The sequence below is a fragment of the Mustela erminea genome, chromosome 4 (genome assembly GCF_009829155.1).
Source record: "Mustela erminea isolate mMusErm1 chromosome 4, mMusErm1.Pri, whole genome shotgun sequence".
Taxonomy (NCBI): Eukaryota; Metazoa; Chordata; class Mammalia; order Carnivora; family Mustelidae; genus Mustela; species Mustela erminea.
This window is the reverse complement of record NC_045617.1, coordinates 56,038,863-56,063,808: the sequence shown is the minus strand read 5'-3', so window position 1 is coordinate 56,063,808 and position 24,946 is coordinate 56,038,863. Positions and strand designations below refer to the sequence as shown.

Genomic DNA, 24,946 nt, shown 5'->3' with positions numbered 1-24,946 from the left:
TGATTTTTTTTTTCTTCAGGCACATTTTCTTGGTAACCAGGCTCATGAGATGCTAATACAAATTGGCAGACTTGAACTGAAACAACAAAAATACGATCTGCCACTTGGAAGGAACAAAGCACAGAAGACTCTAAGGCTGCCCTTTTGCCTTGGGTTTTCCTTTCAGTGGCGAAGGCACACAGTAAGTGCTCAACAAAGAGATGGGGCTTTCAGGGGAGACCCATGGTGACCATTAGGATTTTAAATCACTCTGAGCATGAATTCCTTTCATTTAAAATAAATTTCCTTCGAGCCCTTTTAGTAATGTGGCATTAAGAGACTCTGCTAGTTTCTCTCTTTGTGTCAAATAGCTCTGGGTCAGCAGCATCTACCAAATCCAGGGAGGCAGAAAAGTCACATTTTGCCTTTTCTCCAAATCCATCTTGGCCACAACCTGGCTGCATCTTGCTTCTGAGTCATATAAGAAAGGTTCATGGGAGGTCACCCCAGTTCCATAGACTAATTTGGAGTTTTAATGTATTGCTGTTCAAATAATGCTTAATCTCTTCTTGTCAGCTGGCTGGATGATACAATGATAGTCTCCTGTGAAAGCTGAGCAGCACAGCAAGTCCTCCTTGGACAGCCGGCAGCAGACAGCAGCCTCACAAGAAAGCGCAGAAGATTCTGCAGAACCACACAGATATTCCCAAAAAGACAATTCTGAGACCGGTTCATTAGTGGCTGTGTTTTCATTGCACTGCTAAGTGGAATGCCAGGGTTCTTGGCTCCTGTTTTATTAGGGTTTTCCTCTATCTGACTGGGACTCACATATTTTCTGACCACAGACTTGGAATTTACTGTAAAGTGAGGGAGCTGATATGAACCAATCAAAATTCTCCAAGCAAATTCAACTCAGATTTAAAGTTGTCTCTATTGTGAAAAGAGCTTTTTCTTGATTATCTGGGAATGGGTCAGGTAGGCAGGTCTGGGTGTTAAAGATGGTGTTAAGACGTTAAAATAAACAAACAAACAAACAAATAAATAAACAAATCACCTTGGGTAATTTCGTGCCAGAGGCTACAACCTCCTGTTGATAAAAAGGAAGATGTGTAGTTTCAATTGGAAAGGTCATGCTCTGCTAACACTGATTTTAAAAGTGATATGGTGATAAGCATAGAAAAGGGTAAAGAAATTCCTTACAAAGCAGAATGAAGATGAGAAATTTTTTTTTCATCGCAAAGGAATAAGATTCAAATCAAAGTCCTGAGGAAAAGGTCATTTTGAGATACAGAGAATTATAGGTTAATTCTAATTTGTTGAAGTTTATATAACCTGCTTCTAACTGTTTCTTTAATCAGTGCAGCACTTAAGAACAATCTTGACATGGTTATTACCATCTTTTAATAAAAGTACTAAAAATGAGAATTTTATTTTATCTTCTGCATTCTGGAATGCCAAATCTTAGTGTCATCTAAACAACCCAGATCCTACTTTATCTTTGGAAGCCATCCAGACACAACAATCTGTTTAGAAATAGAATGGGATAGGATAACGATAACAGTGATGGTTGGATTAACCCTAGATGATGAACCAAGAAGAAGCAATCACCAGAATCCCTTCAGGTCTCTAGGGCTGTCACCAAGTAGCACTGTGGGCAATATCTGAAAACTGATCTCTGTGAAACTGGAGGGCTACAAACATCACTCCCATGAGGAGTATCCAGAGCCACAGAGGCCCAGACAGAACAGCCCTTGCCTTTGGACTCTAGAGAAAGTATCTAGGAAGGAAATTTTTAGAAGGAAGTTATATTAAAATCTCTATCCTCATTATTTGGATGCAGAAATGAGGCACAAAGCAGTCAGTAACTCCTCCACATTCCAGCAACCAAGGAATGAATTAGAATCCATTTTTTTTTCCTGCCCTGTGCCTTAAGTTGGCCCTCCATCCGACCATGCCACCTCCTTTTGCGAAAGGAAAAGAAGAAATAGAAAATTGGATAAATAAGCACAAAAGCTGAATTCTGAGGTCATAGATAAATCCAAGATGACACAATAGGAGCAATTTTCCAATGATCTGTTGTTTGAAGACTGGGGACAGGTTCCAGGAAGGACCAAGAAACAAGGTCCATTTGAAAAGTAATATTTGACCCAAAGCAAGTATATTGAACAAAATTATGAAAAGTTGATCCTGACATTATATATTTCCTTCTAATAGCTGGCCGGGTTAGTCAAGAAATTAAATTCTCTATCCATACCCCCCCCCCCCCCCCCGCACCATCCTCCAACTAAAGAAGGGCTAATTCAATCCTCCAAGAGCCTATATCCATATCCCAAGTAGCTGAGCAGTAACAAATGATTAACTTGGAAATGGTCCAAATAGCATGTCTTTCCTATGCAAAAACTATCTAATGGAAGAAAAATATGTTGGATTAAGAGCCTGCTTGTTTTAAGACAGAATATGTGAGGAGAGATGGAATAAAAAAGGCAAAGATTAGGAAAACAGAAAAGATGACAATAAAACTGGACAGGCCAGAGGAGCCTTGACTTGGGACCACTGACCTCTCTGATCTTGTCCTTGACAATGGTCATCTTGTCACCCTCTGTGCCCAGCTCCAGGGTTTGTAATGTTACCTGGAAGGCTCTTGTTCCCATTAGAGTGTCGGAGCTGTAGCCCAGCTCTGTTCAGGACCCCAGCCCAGTCCATGTTATGAAAGGAAAACAAAACGCAATGTAACAACTGGAAGTGAAGACTCCTTTTTTTTTTTTTTAAGTATTTTTTTAAGAGTTTATTTATTTATTTTTCAGAGAGAGAGAGAGCGCGCACGTGCGCGAGTGCACAAGCAGGCAGAGTGGCAGACAGAGGCAGAGAGAGAAGCAGGCTCCCCACTGAGCAAGGAGCCTGATGTGGGTCCTGGGATCATGACCTGAGCCAAAGACAGTGGCTTAACCAACTGAGCCACTCAGCCATCCTGGAAGTGAAGACTCTTAACTAAGAATTTCTAAAATGTTACTGTGGACAACTGACTGAAATAAGCAAAAGAGCAAGTACCTTCATTGAACATTTATTGAGCAAGTACTATATGTCAGTTATCATACCAGAAACTCTCCCTGTTTGCTCTTTGAATGTTCTTAAGAACCATAGATGTGGAACTGTCCCCATTTTACTAGCATCAACAGCATACTGCTATAAATAAAAGGACTGGTATTCACTTCCTGGTAGATTTTAATTTCCAACTAATAAAGATACAAGTGGTATTTCTGCACATATGGTAAATGCACATAAATATTTCAAAATGCATGATGATTAATAAATATCTTTGTTATAAAATTATAACAGATTATCATAGGCCAAAACTTGATGAGGTAAAATTTTCCATCTATCATTTTGAACCCAATGAAATTGAAACAAGTAATTCTCAATGAGAGGAGTCAGGGGAAGAGGAGCACATCAGTATTACTTGTGCAACATGTTCAAGCACATCTTCCATTCCTATTTCCTTCCCAGCGCACTTTGCTTCCTTTGGTCAATGTTATTGGTAGACTGTGTCTTATTCCTTACAAGTGCTCAGTCATTAAGAGAAAAAACAAAAAAAAACCAAAAAACAAAAAACAGTGTCCTGACATCACTTTGTAAATTTTCACACAAGCAAATGTTTCTATGCTTCTTCATTATCCTATATATATGGGATATGTCGTTCCCTATGTCTAGGATATATTCTTCAGGTAAAGGAATTTCTAGATAATCTGTTCTCAAGTTATTTAGATTCTCATATGTTTAGATAGTTCATTTATGTCACATACAATTGTATGGGTACAATAGTCTCATGATAAGATGAATAATTTATATCTTTTATTGGCTTCATTGACATACTCTGCACATACAAATACAATTTCATCAAGATACTGACTTCTGATCAGATTAAAAATAAAGTAGCTTACTTCATTAGAAAATAACAAATCTCCTAAAATGGTATAGGAAATGATTTCAGTGAATCTCTCTACTTTATCATGTATTCATTAACTTAATCCATATTGATTTATTATTGACAGGTACATGACAAGTAGTTGGGCTTTACCTGCTAAAGTAAAATTTATGCCCCTGCCTTGTTGAGACTCATTTGCTTATTTTGGAGAAATCGCTTTCAGACTATGGATGTACTGAATGATACTAAAGATATTCAGAAACATCAGACTAACTGTTGTTTCACTCTTGAGTGACTATTTTTTTTTAAAAAGTCACTCAAGATAAAGCATTCATCTTTCTCAGGTGACACTTTCCAGATGTGAGCATTTCGTAATAATTATTAGTAATGGTTTAAATCACTGCCACTTAGCTTGTTATGTAGGCTAAAATTTTGGCTTTGAAGAACATTGAGTTCATTAAACTATAATGAAAACATGGACCAAACATACTGAAATGGGCCCTATGGACTCTAAGTACCGTAGCAGTGCTGATTTAGGGAATTCAGAGTAAAACTCTGATCTGTGGGTGGATCTACACCAGTAGCCTGCACTACACTCCCCAAGTCACCAGAAGAATGAGAGAGAGACACCTAGGACTGGCAATCTTTTTTTTTTTTTTAAAGATTTCATCCATTTATTTGACAGACAGAGATCACAAGTAGGTGGAGAGGCAGGCAGTGAGAGAGGGGGAAGCAGGCTCCCCGCTGAGCAGAGAGCCTGATGCGGAACTCGATTCCAGGACCCTGAGATCATGACCTGACCCAAAGGCAGAGGCTTAACCACTGAACCACCCAGGTGCCCCTGGGACTGGCAATCTTTTTTTTTTTTTTTTTTTTTTTTTTTTATTTTTTTTTTAATTTCCAGCATAACAGTATTCATTATTTTTGCACCATACCCCGTGCTCCATGCAATCCGTGCCCTCTATAATACCCACCACCTGGTACCCCAACCTCCCACCCCCCGTCCCTTCAAAACCCTCAGATTGTTTTTCAGAGTCCATAGTCTCTCATAGTTCACCTCCCCTTCCAATTTCCCCCAACTCCCTTCTCCACTCTAAGTCCCCTGGGACTGGCAATCTTAAGGCCTGCATCTGAATCTTAGTTTGCAAGTTTGGAAATCACAGATAAATCTCTTAATCTCTCTGAATTCCTATTACTTCATCTGTAAAGAAAATAATGGTTTTGCTCCTATCACTGGAATATTATAAAGATCAAATTATCTAAGGTTTGTGAAATGTTCCAGAAACAGTAAAATGATATAGTATAAAATACTAGTTCTACAAAAAATTTTCAGAAACTGTAAAATAATATATTAAAGTATTAGTTTTGCTACCAAAGTCAAAATTTTATCTTAAAATTTATAATCATATTTAGGCTTATTTACTATAATATACTTGCTCATTATAAACAATCTACAAGATTTAGAGAAGGGGCAATGTAGTATAAAGGCAAGAACTCAGGGTTGGAATCAGCTGAACTTGAATCCCAGTTACATAATTTATTGGCCAAGATCCTTTGCCCTTGTTGCTTCTCTGAACCTGTTACTTCATCTGTAAAACATACATAAGGATACCTACCTGCATTAAAGGATACAATGTATGTAAACATGTAGTACAGTTGCTCAGTAAGTAGACACAATCAATGAGAAATATTTCTATCATTACAAAGTTATAATGGTCTTTGCTTTCCCCACTAACCATGGTTATAAATGTCCATCTGGCTCGAGGATTTTATCATATTCTGCTAGTTTTTTAGTGTGCTTTTTTTTTTCTTTTCGTAATCCTTTCCAAAAGCAAAGGATTCACAACTACCATAACTATGAAAATGTATTAGATATGTAATTAACAAGTTAGTACTACAGTTATTTTGTTACACTAGAGGTTATATACTACTAAGATACCAGTGAGCCTGGTTTGAAAGGCAACATAAGAAGAGGGTCATGTGTAATTGGAGACATGTTCTTATCAAGGTGATTCTTGTTGAGGTTATAGCCTCAATTTGGTACTGTTGAATTTCGTATTTTCTTTTTCTTAAGGTGAATGTTTTGAAAATATTATCTCACCTGAAAGAATCTGGTAATTGGTAAAATGATGGTTTGTCTAAGAGAGAAAACACTGCTGCAAAAAAGTCCGATTTAGTATCATGACTTTTATTCATTTTTAATGCAGAATTTCATGGCTCATCAAGGAGTAAGCTGGTCTATCATAAGTTGTCTTTTTGTTCATTTTAGAAATTTCCCTGCTGTTATCGTGTGTGTGCTTTTGAAAAATCAACACTATTTAAAAGGAAGGGGGCTGGTAGTCTGTTCTCTTTCCCCTCCCTCTTTCCAAGTTCACTGTGTTTGCCCTAAAAGTCCCTCTCAGAGTTTTCCCAATTCCTTCCTGCAGCCCATATTATTGAGTGTCATAGCTTATGAACAATCATCATTTCACATTAAACTTACAGTTCAGCTAATGTGATGGAATGGTCTCCTTGCCAGAATCTCTTGATTTCTTTTTCTTTCTTCCACACAACTGCAGACTGGAACCAAATGCTTAGTCAAATATCTTTCTTACCTAACAAACAAGAGGTGAGTGTTTTCCTGTTTTTCTTCCTCTCTCACCCTTATTCTCTATCTCCTTCTGAATTTATAGAACTGGCTTTAATTATAATTTAACAATATGCCAAGGGCCCATCAGTGATCCTCCAGATAGCTCAAACCGACCCATGAGAGTATCTTTCTTTCCAAATTTGATATTCAAATAGCCAATATGTTTCTAGCAAGAACTGACTAAGCAGGTGACCTGTCTATTTGCAATTAGTTTCTAATTACCTGCTTTCTGATGATGAATACTAATATTGCTTAATATTATTGGTTTGGCTAGGCATCTCTCCATATTTTCCCCTTTTGGATTTTGTGAATACTTACTCTGTGGATCAGTTGGAGGGAAGCCTTTAATTTAAAAAAATATATTTCATTATTTAAACTCATTTTTCCTGCAGCATTTGCTACAACTTCTGAATGAAGGTCTTAAACTGCATGACAAGGAGTACCAGATATTTATTTGTAAAGAATTTCTGAGAAAGTGAAAAGTATAGCAATAAGCAAATGAAGAGAAAGGAAAGATGGGGAAGAGTAAGGTATTATGTTTTACATCTTCTTCCATTTCCCCTCATCAAATTAATTCCCTGCCAAAGTGTTTAAAATAAAGTTATATAATACTAATGTGGTTACTGTAATGAAGTACTTGTACCATCAGCACAGATTCTGTATTTCTTTAATCCTCAAATAATAGAAAATAGGGGCTCCAGAATGATCCCAAGAACTGCAAATGAATCAACAATGGCAAAGTATTTTTTAGAAATAGTAGCATGTGCTTGCTTGTGCATGTATGAGAGTGTGTGTGTGTGTGTGTGTGTGACCCCATTGCCTTCCCTGATCTAAAATCAATTAATATAACAATAATATTTTTGTAGTAAGTAGGTGCAAATATTCTTTCCCAGTTTGTTTGAATTGTCAAAATGTTTTTATCACAACGAAAGAAGTAGAACTACTATTAAAATTCTAACAGACTGTAACAATGTGAAGTTTATGTTCATACATAAGTTCATATGTGAGTAAACCTAAAAGCTTTAATTTTCAGTGTCTATTCTGACTGCTCATGGTAATTCTACTCAATCATTTATTCAATTATTTGCTCACCTGGCAGACCTACTATATGAATATACACCAGTGGAGTGAGGAGGGTAAAAAGAAGAAAACTAAAGGCATTTTGAGGAAATTTCAAGCAGAGTGTAGCACATGAAGAGGTGCCATTTATGATTTTTATCTTGCTTTCTCTGCAGCATAAGAAGAGGGTCACAGCGGACATAATTGAGGAATGTGGATGGCTTTCTATGCCATACTCTGGAACTAGGATTTAGCCCCTTTGTCACAGATAAGGGGGAAATGGAATACCTTTTGAGAGGGTGATTTTCACATATTATTGAATTTCAGTGGATTTTCACTGTGACAGCAGTGTGAAGGGTATCTGGAGAGCACCTGAAACTCCAAAAAAATACATATAGGAAGCCACTGCCATAGTTGAGGTGAGAGATGAGAAGGGCCTGAATCAAAACTAGAGAAGTAGGGATTTACAAAGACACAATTTATAGGTTGTAGTGATGATTATACATCAGAGATCAAAGAAAGACACCAGTCTAGGCTTTTTTGCTTGAACAGCTGGGTGAACTTCTAAAATGAGGAATGAGGAAGGAAAGACAGGTTGGTAGAAGATGGTGAGATCAGATTGGGACATGTTGTGAAGTATGAGACATAGCTTTGTGTAGAAAACTGAGGCACATAGGTCTCAAGCTCAGTGGGGAGAGGCCTGAGATGGATAAAAAGATTTGTTTGTCAGATTGGGAGCCAACAGAATAGATGACTGTTGAAATCCAGACAGTAATGAGATTTCACAGAGAGAGCCTAGTTGGAGGAAAAAGTCCTAATAACAGAGCTCTGGAGAATACAAACACTTAAGCTATCATTAGAAGAGAAATTAGAAAAGAAGGATTTTTTAAATAGGAAGGAAGACTGTCAGGACAGAGTCATGATTTAGAAAGGAAGGGAAAAAACACTTTCAAAATTAAATAAGATGAGGACTGAATGATAATATTGTCTTCACCCATAATTATGTCATTGGTAAACCATGCCAGAGCAGATTAGTATAGTAGATTGCAGAGGCTATGACCAGTAAAATTTAATATGCACCAATTTTATCAATGGATCTAGCCATCAATTCTAAAAATTACTCAAAAATAACTTATTCAAAAGAATAAATGCATTTAAAAATGAAAGTGTCTGTATACGCTATATATAAAAATGTTTTCTAAAAGAAAATTCCTTCAAATTAGAAAAATTCTGATGAAAATAATTGTATTTTGGGGATGCAAAGCCATGATTTTGGTCAACAGATACTGGACTAGCAGTACATAACTAGAATGCTAAATAAAATATATAAAAATATATAAAATAATGCTTTCAGACATTGGACAATAGGCAGCACAAGGCAGTAGTATCTCTGGGAATGGAAATAAGAAAACATTCTTTCTCATCGCCTGTGTTTTCTGGCAGAGGCAAGGGGAGGAATCCATGCAAAGCACAAAGATTTCACTAACCAGAGTTTGGAGAGATTGGAGTATTTGGAATAGCAGGATAGAACAATGGAGAGAAAGAGTATGAGTGTACTCTTTTTTTTCTGAGCAAGAGCTCCAGAAACCTGCACAGGGCTATCCTTGAAACTCAGTGTAATAAAAAATTGTCCATGTTAAGAACACTTACAAGGTTGAGATAACCATCAGGGAACAGTTCAGCAACTGTTGAGGTCTGCACAGAGCTGGACCATTTTATAACCAATCAATCAGGGTAAAAGACCTTAATGCACATCCTGAATAGTCAGTAGAGATCAGAAAAAGGCCATGATTTAGCATAAGGCCTACCTTAGCTATATAATAAAACATGCTTGAGACCAGCCTTACCAAGTTTTAAAACAAACGTTTAAAAGATCAAGCTGATTCCCACATAAGTAGATTTCTGATCAAAACAAATTCAATACTCTTTAAAGGAAGATAATAAAATCCAGAAATTCAACAATTAAATATTCAAAATGTCCAGCATGTAGTTAAAAAACAATTACTAGATAAGCAAAGAAACAGGGAAATAAGACCCATAACTGTAAGGAAAAATTAATCAGTAGAAACAGACCCAGACATCATTGAGGTGATGGAATCAGTAGGCAAGGTCTTGAACAGCTACTATAAATATATTCAAAGATTTAAAAGGTATAGTAAAAAAAAATGAGAAGAGAAATTGAACCTATTAAAAATTGGAATCTCTAGATTTGAAAAATGCAATATCTAAAATTAAAAATTCACTGGTTGAGCTTAAAAGCAGAGTCAATGCTAGAGAAGAAATGATCAAGGAACTTAAAAGCAGAAAAATAGGCTCCAAATAGAAACACCAAGAAAACAGGTTTATACCGATATACTAGACACCTTAGATGAAATGGACAAATTTCTTAAAAAATTTAAATTGATAAAGCTGACATAAGAAAATGGAAAATCTAAATAGCCTTAAATATATTAAAGAAATTAAATCCTTAATTTAAAATCTCACAAAAATAAAAGCAAAACAAAAAAAATCCAGATCTGGATAGTTTCACACAATTTTATCAAATGCTTGAAAAAGAAATAACCACAATCATACATATATTCCTTAAGAAAATAAACATAGGGAACACTTCTCAGGAATTACATTACAAAATAGTGAGAATCATTTCAACAAGGACTTAACACAAGTTCTTAGAAAGGAAAGATTTCTTCTGGATATTATGGTCAGGAATAAAGCTACAGAGAACTGGAAAATTAAACTTACATTTAAAGGATCTCTATAGGATGGAAATGGGTCATTCATTCTAATTTGGGGGAATGACATAAAATAACATGAATCAAGAAAGCATATGTGCATGGAATATTAAATAGAATTAGACTATGTCACAGAGTAACTAAAGATGCCCTAACACAAGTGAGGGAGTTTGAATTTTATTCCATAAGCAGTTGTAAAGTCAATGAAAATTTTTGAGCAAGAGAGTGGCACATACAATAGAGATTTTGCAGTCTTGATTTCATAAAAGCTATCTGGATTGAAAGGAAGAAAGCTTAATGACAGTAAAGAGGAAAAATCTCTGAAATGGCTTGGAATGTTTCTTTGGGAATGTCTGAGAAAGACACAGTGCCCAGAGGAAGTCTAGTCATAGATTCAAAGAACAGCAGCTACAAAGTTAATCACATTTTCTAAGTATTAAGGTAAAAATATATATGAGCTTGTCTAGATTCTAATTCCCAAGCTCAGAAAGAACCTCATATGGTGTGGACTACTAAGATCTCACTATGAGAGAAGATAAATATTATTATAATTTATGCTGTGGTTTTGGTTGGAAAAGATACTTAATTTAGTCCTATATATCTACACATGAAAATTTATTTTTTTTTAAAGATTTTATTTATTTATTTGACAGAGAGAAATCACAAGTAGTCGGAGAGGCAGGCAGAGAGAGAGGGAAGCAGGCTCCCCACTGAGCAGAGAGCCCGATGCGGGACTCGATCCCAGGACCCTGAGATCATGACCTGAGCCGAAGGCAGTGGCTTAACCCACTGAGCCACCCAGGCGCCCCTACACTTGAAAATTTAGGTAAGATCCATGTAGTTCTTTCCCACAATTTTTTAACATGAAGCCCGGTTCAAGTAAATTCATAATGGGAAACAATTGTACATTGTACATTTACTGGATTTTCCATTGATTTTAGGAGGGTAGATTTATCTAGTGAATTTGAAAATGATCAATACTGATTAAATCAGTTAAATTTGAAGTCATCCATAGTTTAATTTTTTTGTTCTCAACTTGAAATTTAATGGGTACTTTTTTCTCTCTTCAGTTAACCAAGGCCCATGTACATATATCTTTGAGGTAGCACCGAATTCTCTGTGAATGTTATCAAGGGACTAAGGCAGAAAAGAATTTGATATGTTGTGATTTTGCAGCAGTAAACAAATCACAGTGAAGAAAGCAGCAATTAACATTGTGAATTTGTTAACACCACCATTGATATAAAAGAATTTTCTTGACAACCAGCCTAAAGAAAGACTTGCTGTTTTTACAGTAGTCTTCTTTAAAGAAAAATCAAAACAAATAGAAAATCTTTAAGAAATGAGTAAGTGAAGGATGCAGGATATTTATAAATACTTTGAGTTTGTTCATTTGACTGAATATAGAAAATTTCACTTGCCCATTCATTCATTCAACAAGCATATGCTGAATACCGGCAATAGTTTGAAGTAAGTGAGTTCCAGAGCCAGCCACAAGGGGAAGAAGGACATGTACTCATGTGACTACAGAAAATTTCTGTAGGTAATATTGTAAGCAAAAGCTTCCCTTAAACATTTCCCTATGCTTGAAAAGAATTCTTTTTAAACATCATGGAAACAAAAGAATGCATAACAACTTAAAGTTTCTGTTTTACTATTCACATCAGTTCTTGGAGATTTTAAATATTTTCCTAGCCTGGTGCAAACCTCCTCTCCTTAAGAATTCATATTGCACAAAGCTAGTGAACATTTATTATTTGACGAAAACTGTGGTAAGAGCTGTTCCTTTCCTGGAAAAGCTCACAGACTAAGGGTAGGATGCCTCTTGTTTGTATTACCCTTTACAATTTACCAAGGGATTTATTTTTTAACCTATTTGGTCTCCATAACATCTTGTGAGTTGGCAGACAGTCAGTTCTATTTTTCTAGAGATAAGTTGGAGCTCTAAGATTTTGTGTTTGTACTTCTGGTGAGTGGTGGAATCAAGACATGAACACGAATCATCTAATTCTTAATTCAGTATTTTTTCAAACACAATACCCCGTACCTATATGTGTATGTGTGTTAGTAATATGTGTGTATTTATCTATCTATCTATTTATCTACCGTGTGTCTATCTAGTCATAGGAAATGGGAATACTGTAAATACATTCCCTTTCTAGTTCTCTGTCCTACATAATTTGTGGTTATGGAATGGTGAGTTTAAGAAAATATTTTCTTAAATTTTTTCTCACTATATTAAATTATAACTCTATAGTTGGGCATCTCATGTTCAGATTGGCACAGGCTTTATAGTTATATAGGACCTATTGGATGCCAGGCACATTTCCTAACTACACCGTATGTATTAAATCAATTAAACATCAGGACAGCCTTATAAATTAACTTCTCTTTTATCCCCTGTGTATATATGTGTGTATAATATAGATATATATCTATACATATATCTATCTATATATATGTATGTGTATAATATAGATATATATCTATATATATGTATGTGTATATATATATGTGTATATATATATATATATTATACACACTCACTTTGTATATGTAGCACAGAGAAGTTAACTAACTTGCCCAAGATGATACAATCAAAAAGTAATAGAAATGTAATATGAGGCAATTTGGTTCCAGAGCTAGCCCCATAATATATGATGACATTTAAGAGGGAAAGAGTCTTATTAGCCAAGTACAATGTCTGATGGAGACTTCAGTGGTTACATTTTAAGGCAAATATTATTATATACCATGTATTACATATAAGGTGAATTTCAAATACATGCCTGATAACACTTTGGCACGGATTGTTTCATTGTATGAGCTACTTGCTATTTACATAGCTTAGCTATTAGGATTGGGTCACAGGACAGAAACATTTTAAGGTGGATGAATGTAGAATGATCAGAAACATGAAGAAACTTCTAAAAGATTATGACAATACAGGGATTGTTGTAGAAGAGCACTTAGAAGCCATGGGGATGCTATGGAGACACTGAATGCTTAGTCTGTGTTAGAAAAGGGCATAATGGGCTCAAGAGGAAGGACCAATGTCAAAGGACATCCCATAAGGAGTTCTTAGTCCAGGAAGGAAGGCAGATATATCATACACAATTATACTATCTTGAGGCATATGTTGAAATAGAGGTATGTGCTTGGTTCAAAGAGGTTTCAGAGGAATGCTGATTTTACCAGAGGTAGGAAGAAAGGTCAAGAAAAAAGACATGTCTGGGGAGACAGCTTCTAAAGAATGGATAGATCAGGCAGAAAAGGGGTTATGTAAGCGGTTATGACAATGTTTTGATTTCTAAAGCATTTAAAAGTATTTCAAAAGCATAAAATGCTTAAAGCATTTTAAATAAAGAATAAAACATTTTATTTTACTATTAAAGATAGTATATTTCAGGAAATTATCAAAATAACTGATAATAGTTTCTTTTCTGCCACAGGTTTGAATTGGTAATAAGCCAACCACAGAGCACCAACTGTGTGAGAACTGGGGGAAGAGGCCATCATTATAGGAAGTGGGGAGGGTAGAATTTAATGAGCTTCCATTACATAGTATTTTGGGTTGTTGTTTATAGCCTTTCATTGAGTTTTCAAAACAACCCCATCACGTGGTATATGCCCATTTACAGATGAGAAAACAGAAGTGTAGAGAAGTATTTGCTACCAGTAAATGATAATCTAAAATCTGAATTCAAACAGGTTTGTCAATTCCAAAGTTCATGCTCCATTCACCCTGAATTTTCACTCTAATCTCCTCAGGAAATACAGATACGGAAGGTCTATCAAGGACCTAAATGAACCTCTGCAGCAATGCTCAGCAAACCCATGCTCAGGGTTGGCCAAGTGGAATCTCTGGGAGGAAAGAATCAGGGGATTACCAAATCTCTTCCTCCTCCGGCATGTTCTTAGTTTTGGTAAGATTTGAAGCAAGATGTTTCTTTTGTTGCTGTGTGTCTTCATCTCTGGATATCTGATAGGCGTAGTAGGACAAGGGAGGACACTGGAGAGAGGACTGTGCAGAATCTGGCTATGTATAAGAGTTTGAGGAAAAGGGAAAGATCATGACATCTCTACTTTGCCCAACTGAGTTCTCCAGAGCAGAAGAGCAGAGAAGCCTTCAAAGAAAAAGCCCCAGGGAGGAAAAAGTCTGAATTTACTTGTATTAGCACCTAAACACAATTGTAGGTGGCTGGATAAAGCATAAGTCTCATAGAGGTAAATGTTCCTTAATGTACATCATCAGATGTAGGAACAGTTGCAAAAGCAAAGATGCATGCTGCCAGTTTTCCCACTTCTCACTAGTGTCATAAAGGGAAAGAGAGTGATGGAAAGTTCAGATCTTTGGAAAGGAGACCTTACCCTGCTGGAATATCAGAGGAGAGAAGAAAAGGTGTTCATAAAAACTAGGATTGACTAGAGATCCAAGGGAGTGCTAAATGTAAAGGACGTTAATGAGAAGGATAGCAGTCACCAGGTCAAGAGTATTTTTACTACCTCGTACGATGCTCTTACTCTCTCTCTCTTCCTTATCCAGCATTCTTTTCTCTCTCCTCTTACCAGGACCTTGATTCTGCTCTGAAGTCTTTAATAGCTTTTTTTTTTCTTTGCTTACAGAATGATGCATGGTTCCCAAATAGGCGTTCAGTATGCTCTACAATGTGGCACAAATTTCCTCTCCTACCTGGTCATCTACTCTTACTATAGGAAATCTTCACCATTAAATTGTTGTATGCCCCATTCTTAAATACATTGTGCTTTCTTACCTTCATATGTTGGCTCTCCATATAGCCTCTACCTAAATGCTCCTTTGTCTGATTTCCCATTCTTGCTGTCTTTGAACTTTATACATAGTATGAAGCACACAAAAGTTACCCCATAGAGCCTAATAGGGATTACATCTTTATGTCTCATCTCCTTTTGATTTTGTAAATTCTTGAAGGTCAATAAAATGTTCATATAATGCATTATTCCAAGGCATAATTCCTTGTACATAATAGGTACTCAATATGTAACTGATAAATGAAGATATTAAAAAGAAATTATGATTCTATTAACTAAGGAGATCTGGAAGGATCATTTGCTAGCATCTAGCCTAATGCCTTCATTTTAGAGATGAGGAAACTGAATCCCAAGAAGTTAATGATCTTGATCTTCATAAAAACTACTTCAGCCACAGCCAGCACTAAGAATAATAGCTAACATCATTTGACTATCTACCATACACCATACACCATACACTAAGTCTTTAGTTATTTCAACTGTTTTAACCTTTTAGCAATCCTATGACATACTCAATAAGCTCATTTGGTAGAAAAATAGTATCACGCAGAAAGACTGAATAATTCATACAAAGTCACATACCTTTGTAAAGAGTGGAATCAAGATTTGACCACACTTTGATTTCAGAGTATGCATGCTTAACCATGACTCCATTTAGTTGGACCTATTAATCTAGTCCTCATTCTACTATGCCATTCTATCTCTGTAGGGTATACAAATATTGGCTGAACCAGGCCCTTGCTGGCTTATAAAAATGAAAGGCTTATGAAAAATCACACATATGTAGGCATTCACTATTACTAATTTAGCTAATTAATATTACTAATAAAGCTAATAAAGAAAATGAAGTTAGTACAAGCTAACAGCAATGTGATTTTAGTTGAGAAATGAAGTGTAGACCCTATTTAACAAAATTTAGTATTTTAGTTTCTACAATTCAGTTTTCCTTACAGCAAGTAACAAACAGATCCAATAAAGAGAAACAGCCTTGGCTGTTCTAAACCTGCCATCTCTTCAGTTTTTATTGTAAACTACTCAAGAGGAAAAAAAAAAAAAAAAAGACCTGTTGGTAGTTCTCATGGAGGTTTATGGATTTAGGTTCTAGTCGATGACGATGATGATGATGGTAACAATATTTCAATGCCACATTTTTTTTCTGTGTATGAGTAAGCTTATTTTCTAACGCTTCAGAAACCAAAGCCTGCCTCAAGCAAGCCTATTTTGAATTGCTTTATGCTTAGTTTTCCCTGCTAATTAAATTCCAGTTTATAATTTATTACAGTGTTCCTTTTTCTCATTCACTGTATTTCTGTGTGAGCTATTTCTAGACTAGAATTTTTAAATTTTCTCAAGGAAATATAAACCTTGCCTTTCTGTAAATTGTAAGAGCAATTGTGACCACAGGATAATTATGGAAAAGCAATTAAGCAGTGCTTTGATTTTCTCCAAAGTTGTACATTTGTAGTTAAAATCTAAATGTCTTGAGGTTATCCTATCTGGACCCCTTTCATAGGGAGCACCCTCCTCCCAACATCTTTCGATGTCAGCCTCTGCTTTCCCAGTGCAACCAAAGACCCTCCAAAAATACAAACTTGCTCCTGTTTTTCCACTGCATACAGCCCTTCTATATTTTCTCCTTATTCACTCTCTTAGTATGGCAACTTCTTTGTGCCTTTGACCCTCTGTACTCTCCAGCCTCATCTCTCACCACCTCAGGTCCTAGCAATCAACTCACAACCATGTTGCCATTTTTCCCAATAGGAAATCTAGAGAATAAATCTAATACTTCTTCCTCATGACCATCTCTTAAGTATTTAAGTGCAGCTATTGTAGGTTACCAGAGTTTTCTATTTTCCAGGTTAATTTCTCTGATTCTGGACATTCTTCAATAATTATGCTCTAATGTGTCCATGTCTTTGCAAAACCTGTTAAAATGGAATTCAACATTTTGTTAGGGTTTGTATTCTTCAGAGAACAGTGAGCTCTTCTCATTCTGCACCCTTAATTTTCACTCATGGAAAACAAAATTTCATAAATCTTTTCATTATCCACATCCACTCAATTTGCTTTAGCTAACTAAAATTTTACATTGATTTTCCTTATATTAAAGTTCCCCAAATCTGTTCGTTGCATTTATTGTTCTAAATATAGATATGGTAATTAATATTCAATTCTGTTGCATTGCATCTCATTAATTTTTAACTTATCATTTCACCCTATGTTTGCATCATTTAAAATTGGATAAATAGGCTGTCTTTGTCTTCATGCAATTTATAGATAAAAAAGTTGAAAAGCACAGGGCCAAATACCTAGTCTGTGGGCAGCTGTTGTATTACTATGATTAAAGTCATATTTCACCATCTTTTTCATGAAGAAGTTTATATACCTTTTACAAATATACTCTTCTCAAGAGTATCAAGTCACATTACATAATCTTGGTGAAACCATGTTAGCTTTTTGTGATCCCAAAGCATCCTTATAATCATAATCCTTTTTGAAAGAACGTTAAACATTGAAATCACAGATATGACCCCAGAATAAACCTTCTTCCTTTTAGAAAACTTGAAAAGAAAACTGAGATAAAGAAAAAATTCTGAGGAACTTCCTCTACTTTCCATAAGTTTTCAAAGATAATTTATAATGGCTCCACAAACATATCAGCAACTTTTTATAATGAAAGAAATATGGTGTAATCATCTCTTCACCCCTATTGTTATTTGGTGTTTTTCATAACCGCAGTGACTCTACTCTTTCTAATGTGAAATTTTTCTTGATAAGGAAGAGAAAAGTAAAACAAGAGTTCATTTTCTAAAGTCTGAATTGGTTTTAATTTTACTTATATTTGAAATATATATATATATATATATTTATTTATTTATTTTAGATTTGAAGAATGCTCAAAATTGTTTAAAAAACATTATTTTTTTAAAACTCCACCTTTTCCAGCAGAGTTTCCGAAGGCCATATCCTCTCTTCCATGAGTCAGTTTCCCCAGACTCACAAAGGAAGGTCAAATGGGTTTTGTTCATGTGCTTCTGAATGTCTTGGTGGATGAATCCCTTGATTTGGGGTGACCAATGGTACTCCTTTGTCAAAGCCACTCCTGTTATCATGTCCTTCTTTCTCCTCTGTCTCTCCTGTCTGTGGTGTCACAGTTGCATCTTGCCACCCTAATGCTTTCTGCTACCTGCCATGGGCTTTTGTGCACTGCATAGTTCCCGATGGTTTCTCCTGCTCCTGCTCCTAACTACTCTAAAATCACTGCTGCTTCCTTGTCTTTTCTTCTTGACACAAACAAGTCACCTTGCTAAAGCGAAGGAATGCCTTTCTCTCACAGCAAGCTGTGTGGCTGTGTGCGCTATTACTTCCTCTTCTTCCTGGGATTCTCACACAAATCTTGGTAGATGGGGTCAGCTAAGTAGCACACACCCAGGCATACTCCAAATTCTCCCTCCCTTTTGACAGAGGCTCATTATATTTCAGCACACTCTTGAATCTAAACTCTCTACTACATTGGGTTCAGGATAATCCAAGATAATCTCCCTACCTCAAGGTCAGATGATCACCAGCATCAATTCTACCTGCAACTTTAATTCCCTTCCATGTAACTTAATATCTTCACAGGTACCATGGATTATGACATAGACATCTTTAAAAGACCATTATTTCACCTATTACATCCACTACCCTGCAGGCTACATCTGTCTATAAGAAATACTGATGCCTTGCTCTAACAAACAGATTTCTGTCTGACTCCAACACAGCCATTTCAATGTATGACCACAAGGCACTTGAGTTTTCTTAGGCATGACCAGGCACCAAGTTCTCTGTAACATTTAACTTCAAGGAACACATTTCTGTGTAGTCCTCTCTGTGGCACCCACTTTAGAATGCTATCATATCTCTTCTTCTCCCTTTAGAAATAATTCCCTTGTAGGTTTTCTCTCCAGTCTCTGATCCTTCCTTGTAAATCCTTCACCTGGTTTAATAGGTCCCAAACCATTTCTATAACATTTTATCTTTGTAAGCCTTGCAAAAGGAAATCCATTTTAGAACTATCTTAGTATTTAAAGCTCATTTTATTGGCACCTTAATAGAAATGTAATTTTTAATATCTTGTTACATGGTACCGTCAATTGTTTAGTATTATAAATGATTCTTTAGTGAATGTTCTTATACACACATCATTTCAAAAATATTCAAGATGTTAGATAAGTCCAAGAAGTGAAGTTAATAACTAAAAAGTGTCCCCCATTTTGACTTCCGATGGACACTGCTAAAATGATGTTTATACAGGTGTATCCTCCTATATATAAGTATATACTAGTTTACACTCTCAGAAGCAAATAATTGTGGAAGACTGGTTTTCCACACTACTACTAACAAGACATGATGTAGACATTTTTGGTTTTGCCTACTAAATTTATGCTAGAATATATTTTATTGCATTTCCCTTCCTCTGATTGGAAATGGACATGTTATGATTGAGAGCTATTTGCAATTATAGACATTTCCCATGTGTTTTTTATGTTTTAGAATGTAGAATACTCTGATAATTTTTAACTGACTTTTGACAATTCAAGTGACATGAGGCCAAAGTGTGACTGGAACTAACCTTGAGACTCTTCCCAGGGGAAAGTATCAGGAAAAGAGGATATGAGCAACAAGTGTCAATAACCAGAGCCAAGATTCCATCAGAATCCTCTGATTCCTCTAAATTTTACTGATCACTTACCACTTGAAGAGTAATAATCACGAAGATATTCTTATGACTCTAATACTATCTCTTTCTCTCAGAGAGGATATAGAAGTGGAGGCTCTGTTCCAAGAAATGCAGAGGAAATCTTTCTTTCATTGGGCCTCAATCGGAAAAGTTCAGGGTTAATATTACAAGATCCTGAATTAAGAAGGAACACTCTTAAGGATACTGGCATATAAGTAATCCTTAAAATGTGCAGAAACTCTTAAATACAATGTGTTACATTTAAATGGATAGGAAACAGATGACCAAACTATTTAGGCTTATTTTCAATTTAAGAACCTCAGGAGTCTATAAATATCAAAATAAAATTGATACTTACTTAGAGAACTTTAAATTTTGTGTTCTTTCTCAAGTTAGATAAAATGACTATAATGCTTTCTGTGTTATTTCAGATGAACGTTGACATTCAGTGCCCTTTAGTGTGAGATCTTACACAATTCAAGTTCTATATTGAGCATATAATTTATGTCCAATGACACGCTCTCTTGAACTGCTGAAGGAAAAAGACTCCTTCCCTGTGAAAAATATAGGGCCAGGAAATGAGAATGCAGACTTCAGGTATTTTGATCTATTTAGAGAATCCTTGGTTCTGAATAATCCAAGCAGATGAAGTTTTGTGACACTATTTAATGGTGATTAAAGTTGGATCAAAAAACATCCCAAGGATAGTATAATTTACTGTGTTTGAAAAAAAGTTTGTTTTCAAGGCTCTTGCCCAAACGGCATAATAATTTTTCTCAGATGATCTTTCCTACTTCTTTTATTCGATTAGGATTGCCCCCAAAATAGTACAGGTAGTCCTCATTTTGCGTGGTAATGTAGGACCACAGAAATGGCCATGTAAGATGAGACCATACAGAGTAATCTTAACTGGTGAGAAAAATTACAATTATTCCATGACCTTTAAAGATATTTGTCAAACCTTTAAAACTCTTTTAGTGTACAAATAAAGGAAAATGTAAAAAAAAAGTGTAAAAATAATATTTACTTAGTGTTTGTTAATTTAAAATATTTCAGCCATTGAGAATTAAAATTATTTATCTGTACTTTCATCAGGAACAGTTTGAACAGTACTTGGGTTCTCCTTGTAGTTGTATAACTTAAGATACAAAGGAGTATCTTTCCTGCTTTGGGGAATTGTCATAGAGTTTTCTACATTTTGATCAGCTTCAAACATTTTAGCCTTTGTGCTTTCAATATTGTGCAACAACTCTGAGAGTTCTTTTACTGTGAAGAAGTTACCTTTTCTAGGACAGCTTTATCTTTTTGTCACAATCACTTTCCTCATGTGTTTTGGTACGTTCACCAAATTTTTTCACTAAGTATTTTCACTAAGTTTCTCCAACTGCGTGTCTACAGTCTATCAAATGGGCTAATGCCAGCATTCCCACAGTTGGCCATTTCTTCTATAGTTCCATTTGTGTTAATTCAATTTGCTATCACTTATCTTTTCACTGTACTCTCATCATTGTTGGCAAATTCGTTCTGTTAATTATCCATTTGTGTAAAATGTCACTTTAGGTCTATCACTCAGAGACAAGGAAACAACACAACTACACGCTTTGCTGTCTGTATGTGAACTGAATAACAGATGTGCAGTGACCAATCACAGACAAATTCTAAAAGTGACACGATTTGTTCCTGTTCATAATGCACATCTGTTATTGGCATAATGATAGTAGACTGAAGAGCTAGCAGGAAATTTGTACCATATGCACTTATTCGGTTCATATGCTATAGAGATAGAAATTTGAACCACGTTGCTAGAGGACTGGTATTAATAAACCATGGTAGCTGAAATTCATGCATATGGGAACTGTGCAAAGCAAAAATTGACTTGCTATAAATAGGAATGATATATTTACTTCTTTATTCATAAAGTCTGCCTTTTGAAAACAAATAGTTCCTTTTTCCAAATCTAGTATAAAAAATGGGAAAAGAAAGGGGACAAAATACTAAGATCTGATTAAAGATTTTTTTAATGAAAGATAATTTTGATGAAAGCTCTGGATTTTACTTTTTTAATCAAATAATTTACATAATATCTACTATGTTAGGAATTCTTCTAGAAGCTTTACAAACATCAGCCTTTTTAATAATCTTAGTAACAATGAAGTAGTCACCATCATTTTCCCTTCTTAAAGATGAAAAAACGGGAAGAAGTCCCTTGTGTAAGGTTTATAACTTATAAATGGCAAGCATGATTCAAATCTATGCAGCCTGGTTTTAGAGGCTGTGCTTTCAATCACTGAATATTTCTGCCTTGTATCATCAATCTATGTTGCTAATTCTGCAAAGTAACACATTATCAGATCATTGCCCTTCCTGATAGAGTTAGGTCTATCTCATTCATTGTTGCAGTTTATGACTGTAGGTTCAGAATTTAGCACACAAAACTGACATTATTTATGACAGAGATTACTAGGGCTCCACAGAGCTTAGGGGAGAGGTTGTGCCTTTCTCTCAGGGAAGTAATGAATGCAAAGAGAATGATTTGAAAGAAAGGGACTATAGCTGCTGACATCTCAAGGTCTGAGTTAACTAGTTCAGAGGGTCAGAAGGGTGAAGTTCTGAGCATGAAGCTCTCCCTGAAGGTAGAAAAGAACACCAGAGATAATGGAATGAATAAGTTATTTACTCCATTTCTACTCAGATTACAAGGGTCTCTTTAAAGAAACCCTCCACCTAACTTCACTGACATTTAAATGGCATCAATTTGGGGCTGCCTGGGTGGCTCAGTGGGTTAAGCCTCTGCCTTCATGCTCAGGTCATGATCCCAGCGTCCTGGGATCGAGTCCCGCATCGGGCTCTCTGCTAGGCAGGGACCCTGCTTCCTCCTCTCCCCCGCCCTCTTTCTCTCTTCTTGTGATCTCTTTCTGTCAAATAAATAAAATCTTTTTAAAAAAAATAAATAAAATAAATGGCATCAATTTTACTTTGCTTTGCAAACAACTGTCCATGATTCCAGCCACTAAACCTGAGCATTATAAATTTAGTGAACCTGACAAACATATTAACAACTATATTAAGTAGACACAACAGTTAGAACACAGAAAGTTCGAAAGTATTATCCCATTTCTTTTATTAAATGTCTAGAGAATACCAGTAATCAGATAACTTAATCTGCTTCTCTGGAATTGTGGTTAAAGATTAAAATGGTTGTTTATTTTTAAATCGTCTTGTGTTTCATGGCCACTTCCTGAGTGTCTGCTTGGTGCCTAGCAACTGCCAAGCATCCAACTTTCAGTGCTAATCTTTTTCTCTTTGGCAAGTAAAAAGAAAAAAATCAAAGGTTAGGCAGGCTGTTACTAGAAATAACTTATTTAATAAAACAATATGAATGACCTAGAATAAACCATTCATGAATAGAAGGTCACAAAGAACACAGTACAGGGTCTATTTCTCATGGAGTTTTTCCACCAATTTCCAAGTCCAGCTCCACGAGTTGTGACAATTCTTTCATTATGTGTACAATAAATCTTGGTTCCTGAGTGATTTCACTTAAAAAGAGGAAAAAAGGGGAAGATCAGTACTGAATAAAGACTAGTAAATTTGTGTATTGGTGGTGGGTGGTAATGGTAAAAAGCATATGAACTAATGACAAGAGACAGATTTGTGTTCCAGACAAGTGTTGACCCCAGGTAGGCATCGGTTTTCTTTAAGAAGAAAGAATTGAGCTATTTGATCTCTAAATTCCCTTTAAGGTCAGCATTTGAATAATACTACAAAAGCCTTTAATTATGTCAAGGTCATCTAATAAACTAACATTCATTAGCTCATGACACTCATGCTGAAATACCTCCACTGGGTTTCCATTTCTCTTAGAATAAAATCCATCTTCTTGATCACAGCCCAGAAAGCTCCGAGTGATCTGTCTCTCCACAACCATCTCTTCATTCACACAGCTCTCTGTTCACATGCCCAGTTCAGTCACCCACACTTGGCAAAATTCAAGTCTGTCTTGAGGCTTTTACCTTTTCTTTAACATCCTCTGTCCACATCTAAGCTTAATAAGGCCTTCAATTTCTTGCTTTTTGGGTCTCAGCTCAAATGTCATCTCCTCCTTCTCAGACAGGGTCTCCCTGTCCAGCTGACCTGAAGGAGCTTTTCCCAAATTAATCTCTGTCACCTAGCCAAGTTTAATTTTCTCTGTAACAACTTGCAATGGTTTTATTCATTTACTTGTCCTTATCTGCTTTCTCCTATACAAATGCATAACCTATGTGAAAGCAGGGATCTTATCCATCTTACTCCTCTGTGTACCCTCTGGAACAGTGCCTAATAGGCACTAAATATTTTGAGAATAAATAAATGGTCATATGCCACCAATGCCAAAGCACAATGCTTGGTACCTAGTGGGCATTCAGTAAATATTTTCTCAATGTAACTCAGTGAGTGAACTTGGTCACCTTCTTATAAAGGTGACAGTATAAATTATTTATTATTTGTTCTGTATTAGTTTCCTATCACTGCTGTAAATAGAGTACCACAAACTTGACTTAAAACAACAACAGCTATTATTTTGTAGTTCTGGAGATCTGTTAGTTCTGGAAATCTAATGAGTCTCATGGGGCTATATTGAAAGGGCTATATTCATTCTGGGAATTCTAGGGAAGAATCTATTACTTCGCCTTTTCCAGCTTGTAGAGGCTGCCTGCATTCCCTGGCTCATAGCCCCCTCCCATCTTCAACACTTGCAGTGGCCAGTTGAATCTCTATCATGCTGTATCATTCTGACACTAAATCTCCTGCCTCTCCTGTGATTTTATGGGCCTATTTGGATAATTCAGAATAATCTCATCTAAAATTTCTTAATTTAGTCACATCTACAATATTCTTTTGCCATGTAATATAACATATTCATAAGGTTCCAGGGATTAGGGCATGAACATCTTGTGATGGGCCAATTATTTTGCCTACCACATTGTCATTTTGAGTGATCTGCAACAAGTCGCCCTTGTCTTCGGTGATCTTATGGAAACCTCTTATCTTTCAAATATGCTGCATGGTCACATTCTGGAAAGGATTCCCCAGAATCTTATATCTCATTCTCCCATCTTAGGGCTATGGCT

General features: G+C 35.9%; 1 long non-coding RNA gene across 2 annotated transcripts in view; it reads right to left on the bottom strand.

Annotated features, from left to right (window-relative positions):
• The window catches only part of LOC116588367, a 249,992-nt gene that overhangs the window by 43,789 nt on the left and 181,257 nt on the right, over nucleotides 1-24,946 (bottom strand). Inside the window, exon 4 of one of the 2 annotated variants that reach the window (XR_004284915.1) lies at nucleotides 16,194-17,037. The exons of the other annotated variant lie outside the window; for it this stretch is intronic. This is a non-coding gene — a long non-coding RNA (uncharacterized LOC116588367). Of the gene's footprint in view, nucleotides 1-16,193; nucleotides 17,038-24,946 lie in introns of those variants that run through there. 2 annotated transcript variants of the gene reach the window in all.